Consider the following 24,008-nt stretch of genomic DNA (forward strand, 5'->3'; position numbering starts at 1 on the left):
TCGTCGAATAACTTGTTATTTGGTCAAAAGAGTACCTAATAACTTATTTCTGGTTTATTCATCGAATAAGACTTATTCTGACATTGAAAAACCGGTGATTAACTATTTTTCCTTATTTGTCGAATAACTCATGTTATTCGATGAATAAATATGATTGAAAAACCGGGCCTTAATATTATTCATAATATAGGTCAGGTTGATTTTAGTTACAATAACAACCATCACTTGTTTTTCAACTATTTATCGTCTAGAAAAACAAAAAAAAATATGTAAACCATAAATGTGTGCCATGTTTGTAGGTATATATACACATATATATATATATATGAGTTTTTAAAATAAACAATGAGTAAGGATTAAATTAAACTTGTAATGTGTACTTAGTTGTTAATAAATTAAATAAAAACCAAACTTAACATCGTAACTTATCAAAAAATAATAATATTCTACCTACGCAACGCAACGTTTATGCTCGTTTTCTGTAAATATCTCAACAATAACTATGATTTTTTTTAAAGTTTTAATAACGTTATCATTAACAGTGATATATATAATACATTTTAGTGATGCTCGCCTTACAGGTAACAAATACATAACAATAATTCAGTAATTTTTATATTCAAATTAAAATATGAAATTGATATTAACTAACATTCATATTACTATATAATAAATTATTTGCTTATTAAATTTTAAATTATTAACTGACCTTATACTCTTATTATAAATTACAATGGTATATTGCTACAAAATAATCAATTATTAATCGTAATGTTTATATAATATGGACATACTATATTATTATAATGTATAATATACTATATATAATTACATTTAATACATTTTATTTTATTAGATTATGAGCGTAAGTATTGGTAAATTAATTTAAATATACTTATATATGCTATAATTTTAAATTATTGTACTATATACAAAAAAAAAATTCAATCTTTTAATATTAAGAATATTTATTTTTTTTCCACTTTATATAACAGTTAAATAATTTGTATAAGTACAACTTGAAAATTTTTACATTGTTACTGATTATTGATTAACCATAAAAATATTATATTTAGTAGAATAGTTATTATAAAAATATATTTATATTTTGATAGGTAAATTGATTTGATTTTATTGATTTTTTATTTTATTTTGGTAAAGAAAAAAATTCTGGATCAAATACAAATTTAATTAATCTAAAATTTTAAATTACTTATTCAAAAAAATTTAGGTATATTATATGCAATTTTACTACAATTCAGAAAATATCAAAACATAATGAAACTAGAATAGTGGGGTATATTTTACACGTGATTCAATGCCTTTAAATCTATATATTTAATATAATATAGTCATTGTTTGCACTAGGAGCTCCTGACTCTGCGATTAGCATCTAGAACTCGCACACCCTGGACTAGGTACAATAGAGCTAATATAAATATATGTACAAGTGAATTATAACAATAAAATATAATAAGTCTTTATTATAATTAATACCAAAATAAATAATATATTAGCTGAGATGATCAGTCTCAGACTAATAAAACATATAAAATAACAAAATATCTGTCAAACTGATAATAATATATTAATTACATATATTCTGTCCCATACCAGAATATATGAAAAATAACAATAAATCAATAAAATATACTCTGTCCCATACCAGAGTATATAACAAAACGAATAACAATATTATAACATGTATATCATATATATAGATATATAATATACGTAATACAACGAACTATATGTATTAGCTTTATTATAATAATATTAAATACGGCAATAGCCAAGGGGGTAATGAGACAACTGCTCAATACATAAATAATAATACAAGGGGGTGGTGCTGAGCTGCATCTTGAGCTGACTGGAACGACTTGAGCTGATGGAAACCACGAGGTTTTGAGTCCGAACTGAACGGTGTGAATAAATATAATAGTTACCACACTAATACTGCTGCGAGCTGCAAAGGCAATGAGCTGCGAACTGCTGGAGCTTGTTGTCAATTGTCAACGAGACATATGACCTAACATGAATGATCTTCCAAAATGAGCGTTTTCACGGAACGGTGCATTGGACACAGCCACAAAATGGCGTCGTCTTATTGCGAACGGCAAAAAGGAGCCGACAAAATAATACTAATAAATGACAGCCGCCGAGCGAACGCGCCGTCGAAAACATCGCGACCGTTGCGAACTGCATATATAATAGGCGACCGGGGTGAAGAGGAGCGTCTCTTCGGTAGTGTTACCAACCTGTGGCAGGGTGACTGGGTAACGCGAACACAGGTTGACGAAGTCCGAACAGTCATGAAATAGCTAAAAGTATGAAATAAATAAATCATGTAGTTTTTAGTCTTTAAATTTACTAGTAATAATAACTTAATAAAAAGTATTTGTTACGCAACACTATTACATTAATTGTTATTGAAAAATATGATATCATAACATATTATAATACATATAGACTATATGTATTATATATAGATATTTTGAAGAACAATAAATTATAATAATAGTGTACGTTACTTCAGTTATATCCATTCAGTGACATACCTATATTTTATAAATAATTTTTAAATCTCTATTTGTATATTATATTAATTTAATTAATAGTTCGTTATTTTATTTAGAGTGCTGTGGTAAGAGGCGTTAAATTATTAAACTTTTTATTTTAAAATGTATACATGCAATTTAAAGACGATAAATATATTATAGGCATATTACTTTGTTTGTTTACCTTTGTGATATTTAAAAAATAAGATCAATGAAATTCATGTAATAAAATAAAGTTCAAAATTTAAAAAAAACTAAATTTATTATACACATCCAACTTTTTTTTCTGAACGTTACTTTATCCGCTCACATGAAGTTAACTTTTTTCTATGTACCTCAAACCTACACATCTATTTTGGGATTTATTATAGGAACTATTTGAAACCAAATTTTTCAAACTTCATAATTTTTGTTAGGATAGAGTGAAACCTCACACATCCCTCCAAATTTATCCTAATCATCTCAAGCTTTCAGAAATATTTTGGAACTTTTTCCCTCTAAAAACATTAATTATTTGAAGATTAATATTTATTTGAAAATATTTATATATATTATGTTTGTCAATATCATATTTATAATGCTTATATATCACTAACAGTTGCTCTAAAATATTCTAATCTTTTAAGTAAGTACCTAAGTATAAGATTCTGACACTGACTGTAACTCTTAGTTCACACATATTTGTTAAAATGACATGTTATCGTTTCAAATATTGTATAACTTATTTCTATGTTATTCAGATAAATTAGGCTTATTTATAACTATTATATAATAGTTGTATTTAATCTAATTTACAAATGAATAATTAATTTATGCTTTAACCTAATGAGCGTTCAATTTAAACATAAATTAACTTGTAATATATTATTTTAGAGGGACAAGGATATATAAACTACTGTTTTATTGTAAGATTTAGTAAGTTATTTAATTTCTATAAATTTAAGTACGTCATTGTCAAACGACATATTTTAAAGAGGCATTAATACAGTTTTACATTTAAATTTATTTTTAAGAAAATTTGATTAGTTATATTCAACAATGACAATGTCATGGAAATCAGTTAAAAACTATTAATTTATTAATATTAGGACTTATATGTTATATAATAGGTACCTATATTTATTAATTATAGCTGATCCCAAACGGTGTTGTTAGTAAAAAACTAAAATAAGTGGAACTACTTTGTCTAAAACTCAACAAATAAATAAACCCGACAAATCCTTCTGCAAGTCCTTCTTTAAATTTCCAAATTTAAAAATTTAACTTAGTCATTTCGAGATGCACAATGCACATACTACCAATACTACTTATGTACCTAACACAACTCAGAACTATATTTTCGATTGACTTGGCTGTTGTTCGTATATTTACCACTATAAACTACAAGTACTAGTATAGTTCACACCTTCAGAACATCAGTCTTGAGTCTTGACTCTTGAATAATCGTGATTGATTATAGACGTATACATTTGTGATTCTTGATTATTGTATATTTGTATAATTGAATATAATTCTATAAAAGTTCATTTCGATTATTTGACGTTTTATGAATTAGTTCATATCATAGGTATTATTATCGTTTGATCAGTAAGAAATCGTTCATCAGTAGTGAACTATAAAAAAAAACGTTACATGACTAAGATAATTATATTTATTAGATTAATAAGGGATTAGTATAACGAGAGCCATATTGTCAAGCATCAAGGATGCTTTAGGAGCTTGGAAGTCTAATACCTAACTGTATTCATCATAAATCATAATATTATAGACTATCCGCTAGATATCTAAAAATAGTCTGTCTACCAACTACCCGTTCGTTTCAGTCTATTATTCGTAAAAACCATACGAAATATGAAAATATGTTCTTGTCTGTGTCACGAAAATGAATGATATTATTATATAATATGCAAATGAGTTTTTTTTTATGGATTTTATACAAATAATCTGCAGAATTTATTAAATTGTATCTATAAACTTACAAACGGTGACACATAAGATGGATAATATAATATCAATGTCTATATTAATAAATAATGCGTAATAAAAAATATTTCTATTTCATAAATTACATGAAATTGTATGTGTATCTATGGGTGACTGCAATTTAAAAATTAACTATTACAGAAACATCCAAGGAGTTTATAAACTATGTGAAAAATTATCGTTTTTGGGAAAAAAAATATAAAGGTAGGTACGCTTTAAAATTTGTTATCGTGAATTACGTATTTTGGTTTACACAGTGTTAATGATTGAATATTTAAATGATTTAGCTTTTTCAAGTTGACCAATAATTCCAATACATGATAAATCTATACATAGGTTTTCTTCTTTATCCCTATTATAGTTTGTCCTTACGATTGTGAATATTACAATAATATAGAAAGAGTGATAATTATAATTTAAATGTTGTATCCAAGTTGTTGTAGTAGATTTAAAAGAGGACCAGTATTAATATATATAAATAAGTAATAACGTAAATTTATTATTTTAAATTATATTAATAAAGTTTTAAAGGCTTTAAAGAGTATTCTTAGGCATTTATTTTGTGTTGTCTGAAGTGTTTTTCATTTTACTATGGGATATACTATTTTCATCCGAATACAAGCTAGGTTGAGTTTACTATATTGATATGTAGTTTCTATGTTAGTTTCTAGTCTAAAAAAACTCCAAGATATTTAACTTCTACATCCTTCTTATTCGGTGTAATGTTTTAATAATTTGAACTTGAGTTGGGTTTGTGTATCTGCGTGTATAGGATGAAGATATTTGCTCCGCTTTAAGGGGATTTAATTTGAGTTTCCATATCTTATACCACACTAATATTTTACCTATTTAGTGTTGTATCGAGCCTTCAAACATTTTATTCTGTATTTTAATACCATCTCTGTATATTAGCAACTCACATATTTTTGGTTTTGGTATATCCTGACAGAATAATATATTGAACAGTGTGGGTCCAGGGAGCAAGGACTGATTATTGTTGGACTCCAGGTTTTTTCAGATGTATACGTATTTGTAAATTTTAATACATTATAGTGTCTATTCGTACTTGAATCTAGCGATTTGTTATAAATGGCCATAATATTATAAACATTGGTTAGTGAATTATTTTAACTAGTTTGCGCAGGAAACATTGGTGCCAAACTTTATCAAAGTCATGTCACATATTGTACAATGTTAATGTTCATACTTTTTTTCGGATCAATTACTATTATTTCAGACATCCTTTTAGTTAATAACACGAAGGGTGCAGATATTTAATTCCGAATTGATGAAGGTTAGCTTGAGGCTAGTTTTATCATTTGATTAATCTTTAATCTATGACTAATGATTCTGGGTTATTCTTAACAATCTTCATCAAAGTTGTGGTTTAATCCAACAATTAAAAAATTAAATTATTAATTTGTATAATAAGAATTACATATTAGATTAATAAGTTAATCCTGGTAAATATTTTTTATTAGATAAATTAAATTTAGTGCAACTAAGAAATACTACACATTTTATAAAATTCATATAAACATTATAAATGTTTACAATAAAATAATAATACAAAATTTAACTTTCTAGAATATGGAATTAAATTCTTCGATTTTGCCAGTAAAAAAAAATATAATACGAATGGTAATTAATACTTATTGTTATCGAGTATAAATGTATAATTGTTTTTCATATTAATTTTTATAAATAATTAATTTAATTCATCTTATTAATCGCATAATATATAGATACTAGCATATAAATATGTTTTTTAAAATTTTTTTTTTACAATACGAAACATAAACATTAATGTGATCCACAAAAATTACATCTTTATTTTTTATTTATTACAGATCCTCCAAAGTCTCCAGAAGAATATTGTAATGATATAGGTAAGAACAAAATAAATATACATTTTATATATTTTAGAAATGTGAAATTTTCTGATATAACAAATTCTAAGTCATATATGTCTTACTACATAATATATACCTGGAATGAAATGAATAGATTTGAGGAACATCTAAAAGAAATTAACTTGATATTAATCTAAAAACTTTTAAAATATAATTTTGCTTGTGTTGATATTTTTAAGTTTCCATAGTTAACTAATTTTATAAATCATTTTTATCATAACTTTATTTACTATTATATTATAATTTAATTTAATATTTTTTAAGAACTGCTTCACAAGCATATACTTTGCTTATCGAAAATGCTTACCTATGTATGGGCCGGGAACAGACAATATTAGGCCGTGCACCCGGTTACCAAAATACTTCGTGCATGCTAAATTAGAGTGACCAGACGTCCCGTTGTCCCGACAAACTTCAAACGGGACGCTATTTATCCCGTTTTTACATATTATTACATTATATTTTTTTAAAGAAATCAAACTATGAAACAAATCTAAAATAGTTTTATAATCAAATTTATAAATAACAGATAACAGTTTTCTTAAAACAAGAATCAAGGACCAATGCTAATGAACAATTAAATTAGCGATATACTGTTTAATAATAAAAAGAAAATTTTCTTAATTGTTTAAAAAAATTGTATTAGTTTTGAAATGCAACATTGTGTTGATTAATGATAATAAAAAATTAAATATTCCTAAACATTCAAACACTTTTATAATTATTAGGTTAAGGTAAATTAACTCAAAAGGGTAAAGTAACAATAATAATTTTTTTTTTTTTTTGGTGGGAGGGGGGTGTAACAACTGTTACACAAACAAACATTTTGTGATTATTTAGTAGACACTCATATTGATGATGATTCTGATTTTCCTCCTGAAATATGTAAGTTATACTTATAGTTCCTATATGTATTTGACAACGATGCGTGTCGCGTGTGAAAGTTTGCATTCGAAATTAAATTCACTATCGAAGTATATTTCAATTTTTGGAAATTTTGAAACAATGCCAAACAGATGCTAAAATAAAAATTTGATCTATTGTTTGGAGTCCTCGGGAAACAACTAAACAAATTAATAAAATAAATGTATACAAACCCTGATTACAAAATCAAACAAGTTGGAAATATCTAATTTTTTTTTTAAATAATGAGTTTTAAAAACCTACCTTTAACACTATAATTATTATACTATTTAGCATTTATTGATATATTAATTATATTTCATATGTAATTTAAGATACAAATACCTCCAAATGGCTCCAATACTGTATTTAAAATTTTTAAATATTGTATTTATTTTATTAATTATAACTTATAAGCTATTTTGTGAACCAATGTGTGCTTGAACGCAATCGGGATACTTATATTTGGGATAAAATACGACTACCTGTATTCTGGACACAATGGGGCAACTCGGCAACTTCTGACCGACCTGTGTAAAATTATGTAAATTGTGTATAGCTCAACTAGAATTGGTTGGGTTCGCCGCATAAATAGGTAACTACTAGTGAGCTATGTGGTGTAGTGGTGTGTTTGTGTGTATACTTAAAATCTAAGTACTAATAAGTAATGGGTAACTCTGGTAACTTTATGATAAATGGTAACTCAAATAAAATCTGGTATAAAATATATTATAGTAAATAAATTACGGCCCTTTTGGCCCAAAAGGTAAAAATGTATATAATATAATAATAGGTCTAACCCAAATGCCGGTTCGGCACAACCAGATGTAATAAAAATTGTACAAATAAATCACACGAATAGAAAAATATAATAAATTAATAAATGTTAAAACTGCGTAGCCCTGATGGCAAAACAGAATAAAATATAAATATAATACAGTATAACAAAAATAAGTTATGGCCCTTCTGGCTTAATAACACATTTTAGTATAGAAAAACCGCTATTAGAGCATGCAATAGCTGTCTAGTATAATTGATATGAAAAATATAAAAGAAAAACCCTTCTAGTGTTCTGGCTCAACAATGATAATTAAAGTTAGGAAAGATAGCCCTTTTGGCTCAACGAGTAAAAAATATATAATCTATAATAATAAATAACAATGTAAAATATAACTCACGCTTTGTCGGTGAACTACTGACCAGCCGCTACATAATATGTCTTTATAATACTCAAAATAAAATTCATACTCAACAAATATATACACAAAGGTATAAAATAATGAAAATACGACGACGATTGCGGCAATGAATAATATATATAATAATAGTATAATGTAAATATGGCAATTTGCATACCCGTATATAAAATAGAAATAGTAATAACAAATAATATATGGCGATTAATGTCCACGCAATAAAATATAAAAAGTATAATAATATAGATAAACATTTATAATTGTATAACAAAAATTAGCAATTCGTGCATATTATTATATAAAAAAATATTGTTCGCGACGGCCTAGCTCACGACGACGGGCGGAGGAAGACAAAAATGGCGGTGGCCGTGTTAAGCTACGCGCACCGGCGAGCCGGTGGCGACAGATAACGCGCAGATACCTGATTTGCATATTATTATATAATTCACAAGACACAAAATATAATTAAAACAAAAATAAATATAAAAATAACGGCTGGTGTGTGCGAGTGTTTGTGTGTGTGTGTGTGTATTAGGTACACAGGTATTTTATTATATTATATTATTATGCTGTGGCGGCAACAGCTTAAATATTTGATATTCAATATCAAATGTGAAAGTGTTTGATTCAATTTTGTCAATCTAAAATTTCGAACACTTATAAATACAATTATGAATTTAATTTAGATAGTTTTAGAGCGTTGTAAGAATAATATGATTTCGTAAAAACTTGTAGATAATTCTTTTTGAATATTAATATTTATCACAAGTCAGAGCATTTTATTAAAAAAGCAAATACCTATTTAAAATTTCAGAATTAAAGAATGGAAATAATACTGGATGGTCTGGATGTTATCGTAAGATTACAATTTTTTAAATTACATTGTATTTTAAATATCAATTACACATTTTCAGGAATTTCATGAATTTATTTCGTGTCAAAATTTAATTTTTCAAAATTATTGACAAATATACATTCTACATAATATCCTCTTTATCCGATGTGAGTTATTACCGTCTGTCATCAACAATGTTGAGCATGTATTTGTTAAATTTCATGTGTACAATACAACCTTTGTTCTATGTTCTTTGTATATTCCACCTTATAGTCCTATTATTATACATGATTCTTTTGTAACTGCTGCTTAATCCAGTTATCATTCTATGTTTATTCATTATTAGTGGTGACTTTAACCTTCCTGATATATCATGGTCTAACAATGACTTTGATCTTACTTTATTCCCTCTGATCAAAGAGTTCAGTGTATTCAAAAACTGTTTTCATTTTATACATTTCTTCAGCTTAAAACCAGGTATCAAATTTGCATGGAGGTACATTAGACCTAGTCTTCTCTATGATACAAGACTCTCTATTGTTAAATCTAATATGGTAATTGTTGCCTGCGATACGTGCCATACTGTATTAGAAATCAAATTTGCCATTAACAGTGAATTACCGCTCGCTGATAATACTCATAAATACTTTGATTTTCGTCATGCAAATTATACTATAATAATATCTGCGTTCCTTAGTTCGTTCAATTGGTTGGAAACTATTAAGTTATTTGATGTTAATTCATCTACTGATGTACTGTATCATGCTTTACATTTCATTCCTAAAGTGATTAATACATCGTCTAAATTTTCTCATTAGTTTTCTAAAGATCTTAAGTCCATTGTATTCTCAAAAAAAGTCACCCATGCTATATATAAAGCGTCGCGGTGTCCTTATGATTATAATGCGTTATCTAACCTTCTGAGCCGTTATAAATTTGAGTATAAAAAATGCTATAAATAATTTTTATTCCAAACTGAAAATGCACGCACTTTCTGGAACTTTATACGAAGGAATGCTTCGTGTAGTGCAATTCCGAACACAGTTCACTGGGATAATATTACTTACTCGGGTCCTGAATCAATCTCTAACCTATTCTCTTCATATTTTAGTACCCTATATGTTAATACGTCTACATCCATTAAGAAACTTCCTGATATTCCTTGTTCTCATTCTTATCTGCCTAACAACTGTGAAATCAGTCTTATCGACGTTGAAAATGGTTTATCCTCATTAAATAATGTTAAATTAGGTGGTCCGGATGGTTTACCTAGAACGTATTTCGTTATGGTTGATATTTTGTCGTTCGTTGAAGGATGGTATTTACCCTTCATCATTTAAAATGAGTTCAGTAAATCCAATATTCAAATCCGAGGATAAATCTAATGTTAGAAATTACCGACCAATTTCGATCCAGAACCAAATTCTTAAATGTTTTGAACAGTTAGTCCTTAAAAATATTTTGCATTTCGTTAACACAGTTTTAATGGATGAGCAATATGGTTTTAGAACCCAGCGGTCTGCCACCTTAAATTTAATTGTGTTTAATAATTTTTTTTTGGATGCAGTTGAAAAAGGCTCACAGATTTATGTTATTTTTACTGATTTCACTAAAGCTTTTGACTGTGTAGACCACTCAATTCTTATGGAAACTTTATCGAATACTGGTTTTGGTGAACCTATGCTTTCATGGCTTAAATCCTATCTGTCTGGTAGAATACAATGGGTGAAAATGTATAATAAGAAATCTACTGTATTTCGTGTACCTTCCAATGTTCCTCAAGGAGGGCATTTATCACCTATATTTTTCTCTCTATTTGTTAATGTTATAAAATCTGCTATTCCTGATAGTAGATTCCTTATGTTTGCGGATGACTTAAACATTTTTCGAAGAATTGATTCGTTTGCTTATTGTTTAACTCTTCAAGATGAGTTAAATACTCTTGTGTTGTGGCTTAAGTCTATTGGGTTACATTTTAACATTGACAAATGTAAGTCTATGTCTTTTACAAGTATTCGTTCACCTACAGTAAACGCATACACAATAAATAGTGCAAGTATAGATATGGTCACTACTAAAAAAGATCTGGATGTAATTTTCTGTTCTGACCTCATTATTCACACCCATATAGAGTCAGTCTGCTGTAGAGCGTTCAAGACTCTAGGTTTTGTTATTCGAACGTCGAAGAACTTTAAGCTGACCTCCTCACTCAAAACGCTGTATTGTTCCCTGGAACGATCCTTACTAGAGTATGTGTCCGTTCTTCGGGATCCATACACGACAACCAACTCTTCACATATAAAGCAAGTCTAGAGGCATTTCTTATCATCTGCCGCCAATATTTTAGGAATAGACTATATTAAGCATGATTATCTTCCTGTCTCTAATAAGCTTGGACTGATTTTCTTGGTTGATAAACGTATGACAGCGAATCTAGTGTTTTTGAGTAAGCTAATTAATGGTTATATTAATGCTCCCTCCATACTCTCCCAAGTTAACTTAAGAGTTCCTCCTCGTTTTCTAGATGCTTTTTTAATTCCTACCCATCATATCATACTAACTATGGTTAGATTGTTAGAACAATCCAATTGATCGAATGATGCGTTTGGACAAAGAACACCCTACCTTCCTTAGTATATAATACCTATTATATTTAATGTGTGTTTTGTTAATTATTAATTACTTTATGTCCTCAAAATGTTGTATTATTTAAATTATATTAACTGGTATTTTTATTACTTTCTGTTGCCCGTTATATAATAATAGCTAATTTATAGGTATAATCTTGTAATAATTTAAAATTATTAAATATTTTTTTGAATTTATACAGCTGATTTTTTTAAAAGTAAGGCCACACATTTGTTTAATAATTAATATTTAACGACAATAGGTTTATAAATAATTATTGTATAATCATATTGTATACTTAACCTTAAAAATATATTGTACAAATTTGTATTTTTTTTAATAAAATGGTATATTATGAATGTTAGATAATGAGCAATAATTACTTTACATGGCTACATTCATGTAATACAAAAAGATTAAAAATATTTTGTTATGTTTTTGAATAGTGTTATTTTGCTTAAATTAATACATAAATAAGATGTAGCCTTATATAATTTCATCATACATAAATCGAGTATTATTAATAATTTTTATGAATGGCATTAGAATAGTTAAAATATTTTGAAAATTATATCATCTCAATAAAAAACTAATACAAATATTCTGTAAAAATTAAAGTTTTTAATAACGTTATTAAACTTTAAAATATATCAATTATCAACTATAATTAATTTCTTACCAGAAAGTCGAGTATCAAATTTTTTTTTTCTTTTTTAAAGTATTATTTAATATTTTAATATAATATTATTAATACTCGAAAAATTAGATAATTGTAAATATATTAATCACTCTCCTTATACAATCTAAAAAAATCAATTACACAAACAAATAAGTCGATTTTTTTTTTATTGTAGAATTTTAATAACTATTAAACATTTTTTTTTTAAATAATTATATTTACCAAATATTTATGTTTATAAATCTACAGATTGGTTGAGTAAGTGAACTGATATAGTATACTTCTTATAAAAATGTTTGTTATATTCTTACATAATATTAAAATACATGTTTTTATTACGTAAAATATATCTACTTACATAAAATAATGTCAATTTCAAAAAAGTATATATATTATAATTTTGAAGTTTAATGAAATAGTAGGTATATCGTTGTCAAAAAATAGACAGATTCTAATATATTATTCCTACACTTCAAAATAGCGTATTATTTATTTATTATACCTAGTATATTATTAATTATAGTGAAGCATATTATATTCACTTGTAAAACATATTTCATAGATAAAAACCCCATGTGTATAAACTATAAAATATAGATATTATGTATTTTAGTATTTATGTACAGACGTGAGCTACACTTAGTGAAGACTGTACATGACAAAGACTTAACACTTCACATGTATATTTTTGTACACAATGTTATATTGTTATGAATTGAATAACTGTATTTTTAGTTACTAAAATTAACATAATATATCAAATTTTATTGTATATTACATAGTATTTTAATAATATAATATATGATTCTTAACACTAATTAACTAATTACGTTTATACATTCACAGAAGTTAGAGGTAAGCTCATAATACTACTTTTACTATACTATTTTACATAATATTGTACCAATTTATAAAAAATTATGTATTTTAATATTATATACCTAATACTTATAGTTATTTTTAATTTAATATTGTTCAGTCGACACTTAAAGAAAAATGTTTATAAACACAAAAAATTGAAAAAAAAAATTTTATTTATTGATATTGTGAAAATAGATTCATTGTATTAGAATACATTACTATGTAATTCTGAAGATATTAGTTTGATTTAAATTATTGTTTAATATTTGTAGCATGTACAAGTAAAATATATGATTTATTTTATATTAAATATTTTTCAACTTTACGAGCAATGATGTGAAAGTATTATTATTATTTTTAAAAAATAATATTGATAAATATGTTATTATTATTAATAAAATTCAGTCAATACTCAATAGTGAATAATTCACAATATATCTCAAAATTAAAATTCACAAAATATCTTAATTTTAGAATTCACTAAAATATTTTCACCGAGGTGTTAATTAGATAATTTTAGCCCCACGTTTTTCGTACGAATCTATAAATAGTAAATTGCTATTAATTATTAATTTTTATTAAAAATAATTTAAAAAAATAATTCTTTAGAGATTGTATTCAAATATTAAGTTATATTAATTATTATATATGATTAATATTGGTTTATATTGGTTTACTATCATTTCTTATAAATAATTTAGTACAGTTTTGTTTCTTTAATAAAAAAAAATGTTTTAACTCAAAGATATTTCACAAAATATCAATTAATTTTATATTATATATATGTATTGACAGACATTCATAAATAATATAATTTTAAATTCATGAAAATCAAATGCAGTCATAACAGCAGGGCCGCATTTAGGGGGGGGCACTGGCTACAACTGCCCCGGGCGCCAGTATGTTGGGGGCGCCAAAATTTTTTAGTCAGAAATTTGTTCATTTGTAAAAATTAAAACTTTTACAATTGAAATTATTTTAATAACAGTATTATATAATACATAATATTTATAATGTTAATTGTTAGTGTATTATGGTGTTTTAAGTTTAAACAACTAATGTATTTATAGCAATATAGCTATCAGCGATCGAGAGTTATTAATATCCCAAATTTGTTGTGATTATGTCAATAGACATGGGTTATTTATAAATTTATAATAATATAGCATATTTTGTTATCACGCGCGGCGTGCCCTTTTCTTACAAAAATACAATTATTATTTATTACTTATTTGTCAACGAACTCAGCGTTTCTAGCCACAGACTACAGTGGTTAGTACTGGTACTACTGTACTAGGTACTTATGAGTGATATTAATGTGACTACTATAAAAATCAATCTTACATTATTCATTTTGCTAATTATTTAAAAACTCTTAATTTCAAACTTCAAATAATTTAATGATACAAATAACTGTATGCTAATAGCTTACATTGATTTTTTTTTTATAATATTATATTGCTTACAGCTTTATTTGTATAATCAAAAATTTAATTTGAATGAATGATAATAGTCATTAATACTCATTATAAATTGAGGTTCTTAAGTTAAATGTATGAATTATATTTATACACAATGACAGTATAATCAAGATTCAAAGTAAGAGTGTGTAGGCTGGTTGTGAGACTTTTACAAATAGGCCAAAATGTATAAAAAATGTCGTGCGCCCTATCTTTTAAGACAGTAATAAATTTCAATACTTTTACTATCTTCTGATGTGGTAGACAAATTTGGACTGCTCAATAATTTGGCAGCCTTATTTTAAAACTGAATTGGCGCCCCTGATAATAAGCAGGGTTTAAGTTACATACATTCAAATGAATCCAATATATCTGCAGAAGGAGAAGGGATCTGCAATTATTCAACAATATTTTTAAAAAAAGTACTCATTCTTTTTTTTGCTCAACATCTTAAAGGTTAGTGAAGATCTATTTCTCGTGGGTAGGCCCCTTAAGGGGGCGTCAATTTTTTTTTTGCACCGGGCCACAAAATGTTTAAATGCGGCACTGCATAACAGTTCGCATATAATGATAGCATTCTTTCACACCAATGCTTAAGTAAGGTCGTATGGTTAGGTTAGGTAATTGACAATTTTAAAATAATAACTAAATCAAATTTTAACAGAATTAATATATAATTCATTTTTTCAGAGTAAGTATAATATTAGTAGCTTAATGGTTTTTTATACAAATTAACTACCTATTTTATAATTTTTATACAACTGGAAAATAATAACTGTAACCATGGACAGTATCAGACATTTTATAATATGTTAAAATTGTGTCATTGTTCCTCAAAAATTTACAAATTTCAGTTTAACCCACATTTTTTTTGTAATAACATCAACATTTAAAATTGCATATTCTATCCAAAAATTTTCTATTCTTTCATTCTATGTTATAATTTAATAAATTATAAATATAATAGAATAATATATACTTTGAGTAATGAGTAGTCATTACTTATGTAACAGTGTAACACAACATGAAAATGTTATTAATTTATCATTTATTTATTCAAATAACATTGTGGGAGGTTCTATTTACCCTTTATTGGTTTAAAATTCTAAGCCAAGCAGGGTCATATTTACGCAAGGACATTATAGGTATTTTTCCAGGGCCCACGCAGACCAGATTGTACTAGATTTAATTCTTTAAATTTTAATTTATTCAACAATTTGAAGAACTTAAAAATAAATTTATTTTCAATTGTGCTGTTAGTGACAATTAGTTTCTAATATATTAGGTATTTTGTATATGTTTATTTATTGTAAGGGCCTGGAGCATTGCGTGTCCGTTGCTGCTCACACTGTACCCTCGGCTTATTCCAATGACTCGACGAGTACAGTCAGTTTCTTTATAGTGGTAACTGGTGTAGGTAACTCCGTCAAAATTCAGTTTCTACAATATAATATACTGTCGTTACTAATAATATTATTTTTTATCGCACCAAACTCATTTGGATGGGTGTATATAAAACCACTATATTATCATATATTTGTATTGCGAACCTATAATAAATTGTTAAATATTTCATTTTCTATCGTTTAAACGTACCTAAGTATTTAAATTATATCCTAATCGGAGCTTACAATAATTAATTATAATTATTCGCATGCTAACAGTGCCATTATATAATTCTTTGTTTAACTTCATGAAATATATTCGTAGAAAATCCTACACGTTATTAGATACTCTAGATTACATAAATAATAGAATAACAAAAGTACCAAGAAGTAAAAATTTGGACGATAAAAATTGATGAAAGACATCAATATTTCACACAAAATTACATAAGTGATACTTATCTTGTAATTTGTAATATTTTATTGGTGGAGTTACGAAATCGAAGTGAAGCTTATATTAAAGTAGAAACAAGACTTGGATTTTTGTTTAAAGATAATCTTTTCAGAAATTAAAACGTTAATATCGATGCTTGAAAATAAATTAAATTTTGACACTGGGTACTTTGTAAAGGAATTTATTCAATCTCGAAGTCTAATTTCATCTATTAATGATAAAAATACAACAACCACTACATCTGATCAAATTAAATTTATTAAGCTTATGCAAACTTCTCTTGTTTTTAAATATATATAATATATAAATATATTTGACGATGTCAGAAACTAATTGTTTCAGTGAAAGGTCATTTTTAGTTCTGAAATGAATTGATAATAGATTAAGATCATAACTGCGCCAAGAAAAATTGGATGCGTTGGAACTCTTATTTATTGAAAATGCCATCACTGCAAACAGTGCAAACATTAATTTTGAGGAAGTTATTGATGCATTTGCAAAAATTGTGAATATTTTATAATAACTACCCGCGTACCTACAAATTTTAAACAATATTAAAAAAATTAAATTATATAAATTGTTATTTTTAACAATATAAAAATATTGTTTAATTTACTATTACATTTTGACTGGTTATTGTCATTAAATATTTACCACTTATAATTTAATTTATAGCGTTTATTTTATAATATTAAGTCTATTTATTGGAGCATCGGGGCGGGACATCATATATATTATAGGTACTGCATATTGACAATCCGAACCAATCACATTGTTAGTAATTAAATAACATTTGTATGAGTTAATAATAATAGTTTAATATTTAATTAAAAATCTAATAGATTCTAATAGACTATTATAGGATAATTGTTAATTATTTTGTATTTATTAGTGAACCAGTACGTCAATATCAGGAAAATATATGATTACGGTAAAAAAATAATAATTATGGCATTTTGTAGTGCATAATACAGTTTTGTTTGATACAAATTGTACTTACTACTTTGAATCATAAGAAGCAATTTTTTTAGGCAAAGCAAAACAGTTAATTAAATTTATTTTTATTTAATTTATTAGAGAATGTTCAAACTTACCATACAAGTAATAATAACAATATAAAATGTATTGAATAATATAATATATAAAACTGTATTCTTCATTATTATACTATTTTTATTGTTATGGTGAATTGATAACTTACATTAGAATTAAAAAAAATGTTTAGTTCTAAGCAGTACATTTAATAAAGTATATTTTATTTGTTACAGGAAATGTGAAGAATATGGTTGAAAATTTTTCCGGTAATATATGTTACATACAAAGTCCGACATTGTACATTTCACAATTTGTACAGTGATTATTGTACACATCGCGAATTGAATAATGTAACTTGTACAATCTAGTTACTTTGTACAGCAACATTGTACGATTCGCAATGTGTACAAAAATCACTGTACAAATTGCGAAATATACATTTCTGTACTTTGTATGTAACATATATATATATAATATAATATAATGTCACTGTATTATATAGTGTATGTACTTCATAAACAAAAAATAAACGTCTATTTTATTGAACATAATATTTTTAATGATAAATAATTTAAAAAATAAATAAATAATGGAATAGAATTAAATGTATTTTCACTATTTGAGATTTAGATGTTTATTTATTTAGATATTCAAAACAAATACTATGCTCATCTCAAAGTGTATATACTAAAAATGAAAGATGGTATGTATTCTTTTGAAAAATAGTTAAGAGGCCGTTCTGGTAGCGAAAAATCGACCGTAAAAACATGCTTTCGTACTTCCCATTTTCCTCAGCTCTCAATAGTCGTAGAAACATGATTTATACACCAAAATAAACTTGAGAAGTTCCTTTAGATGATCTCGTTCCAGATTTTTGAATTTTTTTTTCAAACCGGAGATATTTGCATTTGAAATTTTCAAAATTTTTAACATTTTTAAAAAATCATATAAAATAGAAAAAAAAAGATATCAAAAATCTGGAACGAGATCATCTAGAGGAACTTCTCAAGTTTATTTTGGTGTATAAATCATGTTTCTACGACTACTGAGAGCTGAGGAAAATGGGAAGTACGAAAACATGTTTTTGGTTAAAAAATCATAAATTTACAGTCGTCATGTGCTGCTCTGCTAAGTATAGCGGCAGCGTTCGAGAACAGTGTTCATGCCACCACCCCGCGCGCGACTGCAGCCGTACCGCACCATAGGTTTAAACTGGTTTTCATATCGCAGTTTATAAATAAATATTGTCAATACGATAACAATTATGTTGGTGACCGAATAATATTTTAACCGATATCGAATTTTATATTTCGTGTATTATTATTCTGCACGCCGTATTAAAGATCTCACGTTATCATAAAATTATTATAATTTGTTTAATAAAAGTACGATTTGAATAATTATTTTTTTAATCTTGAAGAGAATTTGATGATTTAATTAATTTTATTTACGCTGAACCACATATGAAAAAAAAAAAATATGAAATTTAAATCGATATAACAAAAAAAACACCTTAGGTACCTACAATCTGCACGGTTACATATGAATAAATAATAGCCTGTTGAATAAAGTGACAAATGTAATTAATGTACTTACGATATAACTCGATATCTTATAATAGTCTAAATAATAAGTGATTTAAATCCCTAATTATATTAATTATTTACATAAATCAGTCAAATACTGTAATTATTTTTAATTAGTAGGTACGTCTATTACAGATTATTTATTTATTAAATTTAATATTAACAAATAAACAAATTTAAGCCAATTCAAAATATGACAAAACTAGTTGACACCAATATACATTTTTTTTTTTTAATTATTAATTAAATAATTATATTTACAACCAATATAATATACTATAAGTACATTTGATACGAGAATGAGAAGCACTCGAGTACAAAATAAATCGTCAAATCGTATAAAATATTAAAATAATAAAGCTATGTAGTTATAATATATCAGAATATTATATGTTTATCATAATATGATAATATATAGTAGTAATTGCTAATTATTGTTATAATATATTTTTTTTTTTAAATATTAGAAACGGTTTTATTTATTTTTCATTTATTACTTTCATTTTTTAATTTTCGCTTTTTTTGTTTTTATATTTTCCAAAATATGTTGAGGATCTAAAATTTTGAAAATTACCAAAAAATGTGTATTTAGATATTACCTATCTCCTCCCAAAAACTCCATACCAATCTGAAGTCACTGGACTTATAAAAAGAAACACAATGTCATATTGTAATTCACATTGACTTATTTAATTGGCTTTTGCTAATTTTTTTTTAGAGTAATAATAGGTATCACATATGAAAATTTAGTTAGGTACAAACTATAAATTCTTCGAAAACCAAATACAATATACAAATTAAACTTCATAGAAAATATAAACAAGTTAATTTGGCATATTTAACTGTGCAATCAATATAAATTGATTAAATTAAAATTGAATTACTTTTTACAAAATATTAATAATCATACAATTTATTATAAAAAAATACTTAGACACAATTTTTTTTTTTTAATATGTATTTGAAGTTAAGCTCTACACAGGGCCGTTTTCAGCCTTTTTGAGGCCCTGGTCAGTGAATTTATTTAATTTAATTTATTCGCAAAGTAAAAATGCTTAAACAATTTAAAACAATGCTCTTTATAAGTTATTTATTTCTCAATTACGAAATATCGAAAAATGTATTTTCAGAATTTTTTTACTAGTGTTTTAAGTTAGTATTTTGATAAAATTCATTAAAATCTCAAAAATATATAAACTATATAATAAGAAATTTATAAAAATGTCTTCACAAACAATTTTGATATTTTGTAATACTCATTTTTTAAAATAAATAATACTCGTAAATAAATAAAATAACAGTAGGTACCTATATATGTATACTTGAAATTTTCACCAAATGTTTATATTATTATTTTTATTATAAAATACAATTTTCAAAATTCTTTAACTCTTTTTGAACTACTTATATAGGCGTGACAAATATTCATCTATTTAATTTTTTTTCTTCCATAAATGGTTCAACATTTTTAAACATTTAATACAAGATCCTAAATAACTTAATTTTTTATGTGTATAAAAATATAAAATACATAAGCGCAATTTTTTATAAATGCATTTGAAGTTTAAGCTTCATTTTAGTCCCTTTAATTGTGTTTATGCATTTAATCGACTTAAATACTAAATAATCCTAAAAATATTTAAAGTTTACCTAATTGTTTCCCATGATGAACGCACGATAGTTAAGTATTAGCACCAGTCACTATTTTTTTGTAAATTTTGCTACTACACACTTTTTTTTTTTATTTGCATATCTAGACAATATCAGGGTTATCACTAGTAAAGATAAACTTTTTTTCGTCTATTTGTCATTTGTTATTGCACACAAAGATAAGGGCTGATCAGCACCTAAGAAAAAGGTTCTACAACAGGTTTGATTATACCACAGAAAATTCTTTAATCTATTCTGTGATTATACCTTTGGAATTGTGCCTTGAGGATTGAATTAAAATAAAAACGAATTAAATTATATAATCCTTATTTAATTATTAAAAAAAATATTCGTGTTTTATAAAAATATTGTTTTGGATACGAATTGCTAAAATGTCCTCATTCAAGAACTCTGATTTTTTTTTTTTGATATCGGTTTTTGTTTTTAATATATTCATTTTACGTACGGAGATGATTTGTAAGTCTATAGGATAATTAGTATAGGATATATTATATGATAACTTATATTTAAATAATTGTGATGTACAATATTTTACTTGATTTCGTAAACAAATTAATTTCATATGCTCATAAAAATTTTTCTATATTGACGCTGGAATTTTTTTTATAGTTATTTGAAGAAAAAGTTATGGATAACCTTTTGTTGTGTTTATTAACCTTAGATAAAAATTATTACAAAAATTTTATGAATTTTCAACTTCAAAATGTCTTGCAAATGTTCGCAATTTTGATATATTTTGTAAACATTTGAACTTTTAATGCTTATAAGCAAAAAATGTGACTAACGATTTTTGATTTTTTTTTTTTTACTACCATAAGAACAACTTATAATAAACCTTATATTAAATTTTAAAGATTTATTGAAAGCCGAATTTGTTTTATCGATATTTCAAGAAAAAAATTCCCGTTTTTCCGTTACTTTTTCAAGGTTTTTCCTGACGCTTTTGAAAACTACTACACAGCATATTTTACTTTTGACCACAAAGTACCAACTAGATTCAATTTCCTTTTCAAAGAGGGACTGAAGTCAAAAATCAAAGCACTATTACTACTCTAAAACGTGATGACAGACACAAAAATAAAAATAATAAAAACATTCATATACGTACGTAAACATAATAAAATAAAAATTTAATGAGAAAATAAGTGTGACAAAATTAAATTAGTATACCTAACAGTGATTCATGTTTACTTGCTTACAAGTACATACCTACTTAGATTTATAACTGTAAATAAATAAAACGACAAACATAATCGTAATACGACATTTTATTTTGAATTTTTTGCATATTTTTCAATAATTTTATCGTTTAGTGTATATAATAGGTAATCTATTTTTCAGCAATTACAATAAATTTTTGTTACCAAATTTCGATAGATAATGAAAAAATAAATATTTTTTTTTAAATAGGATTTGATATATTTTAAATACACACCAATTTCGTCTATTGGTATCTAATATTTGAGATAAATTTATGAATACATATAGTACATTCATTTATATTATTTTATACATTTTTTATTCAACTATAATATGTTTAGTTTTTTTTTTTAAATGTACGAGGTAAAAAGTATAAAATTGTCAAATGTTTATATTATTATATTGCATTTTAAATAAACATAAATTGAAAGTAAAATCGTATTATTTAAAAGGTATTTTTTTTTTAATTCGATTCGATATCTATATTTATTAAAGACATATTATCTACATGTTTTGACGATTTTAAGTGTGTATTAGTGCATGCTTTTTTAACTAATTTTTAATACATGAATTTCCGGGTCATATATTTATAAATAAAATGTATTTTCTTAGGTTTAGTATCAGAGAATACCAAGGTATTCAATTTAAATATTTGATAGACAAAAACATTTTTGGAAAAATGGTGGAAGACAAATTTTTTAAATTATGGGGTTGATTTACGGCGTGTTGGGGCTAATGATGGGGATATTCTTCGTTGCAATAGTTATATTAACTATACTTGTGGACACATTTATGTATCAAACTTTTTGGCAAGACTTTTTTCTAGCATTACCTACCCATATAATTTAATACTTCGGTCTCATAAACACAGCTATAGGTACTTGTACATTAAAAATCAAGAGTTTGATGCGTTGGAAATAATAAACTTTCAGTGTCATAAAAAAAAAACAATAATTATCCGAATTTGTAGCATGAAATGGTTTAAAACCATCAAAATTAATAATGTATGTATTTATTTATATGAATGAATGTAGTGATTAATATATTGATTTGTTTAATTTGTATGTACATTTATTATATTTATAACTATAAATTAAATTGTAATTATATTTTATTCATAACGTTATATTAATCGATGGCAATAATTTATAAATTATTAGTATTATTAAATTGTTACTGGTAGTTTTTTAAATAATAACTATATGTTGTAAAATAGCTTTTATAGTTTAGTTTAAGTATTTCCATACATATTTAGGGAACAGAAACTTCAATCAATAATACGATAAATAATATCGTAAAATTAGTTTATGAACGCGCAAGCGAGCGCGCGCTTATCAAATTCAAATTTCAAATTACCCCAGTAATATAAATACAAAATAGCATTGACGCGAAACGTTCTAGACGGCGGTCCGAGAAATAATAATGTGCCGCTCCTGAGACTATTGCGCGTAGCCCCTCTTTGGTAAAAGTGGGCGTGGTTACGGGTGACCGCCGCCGCGGCGATATGAAATTCAACGCCATCTCTTGAGCGTTGTATACGTTTCACTTTTACCAGAACGGCCTCTTAATGATAATATTTATTTGTTTACTATTAAATAATAAAATAATGGTACAATATAATTATAAAACTCTTTATTAATTTTAATTTTTACATTATATTA

This window comes from Rhopalosiphum padi, chromosome 2 (genome assembly GCF_020882245.1).
Source record: "Rhopalosiphum padi isolate XX-2018 chromosome 2, ASM2088224v1, whole genome shotgun sequence".
Lineage (NCBI taxonomy): Eukaryota > Metazoa > Arthropoda > Insecta > Hemiptera > Aphididae > Rhopalosiphum > Rhopalosiphum padi.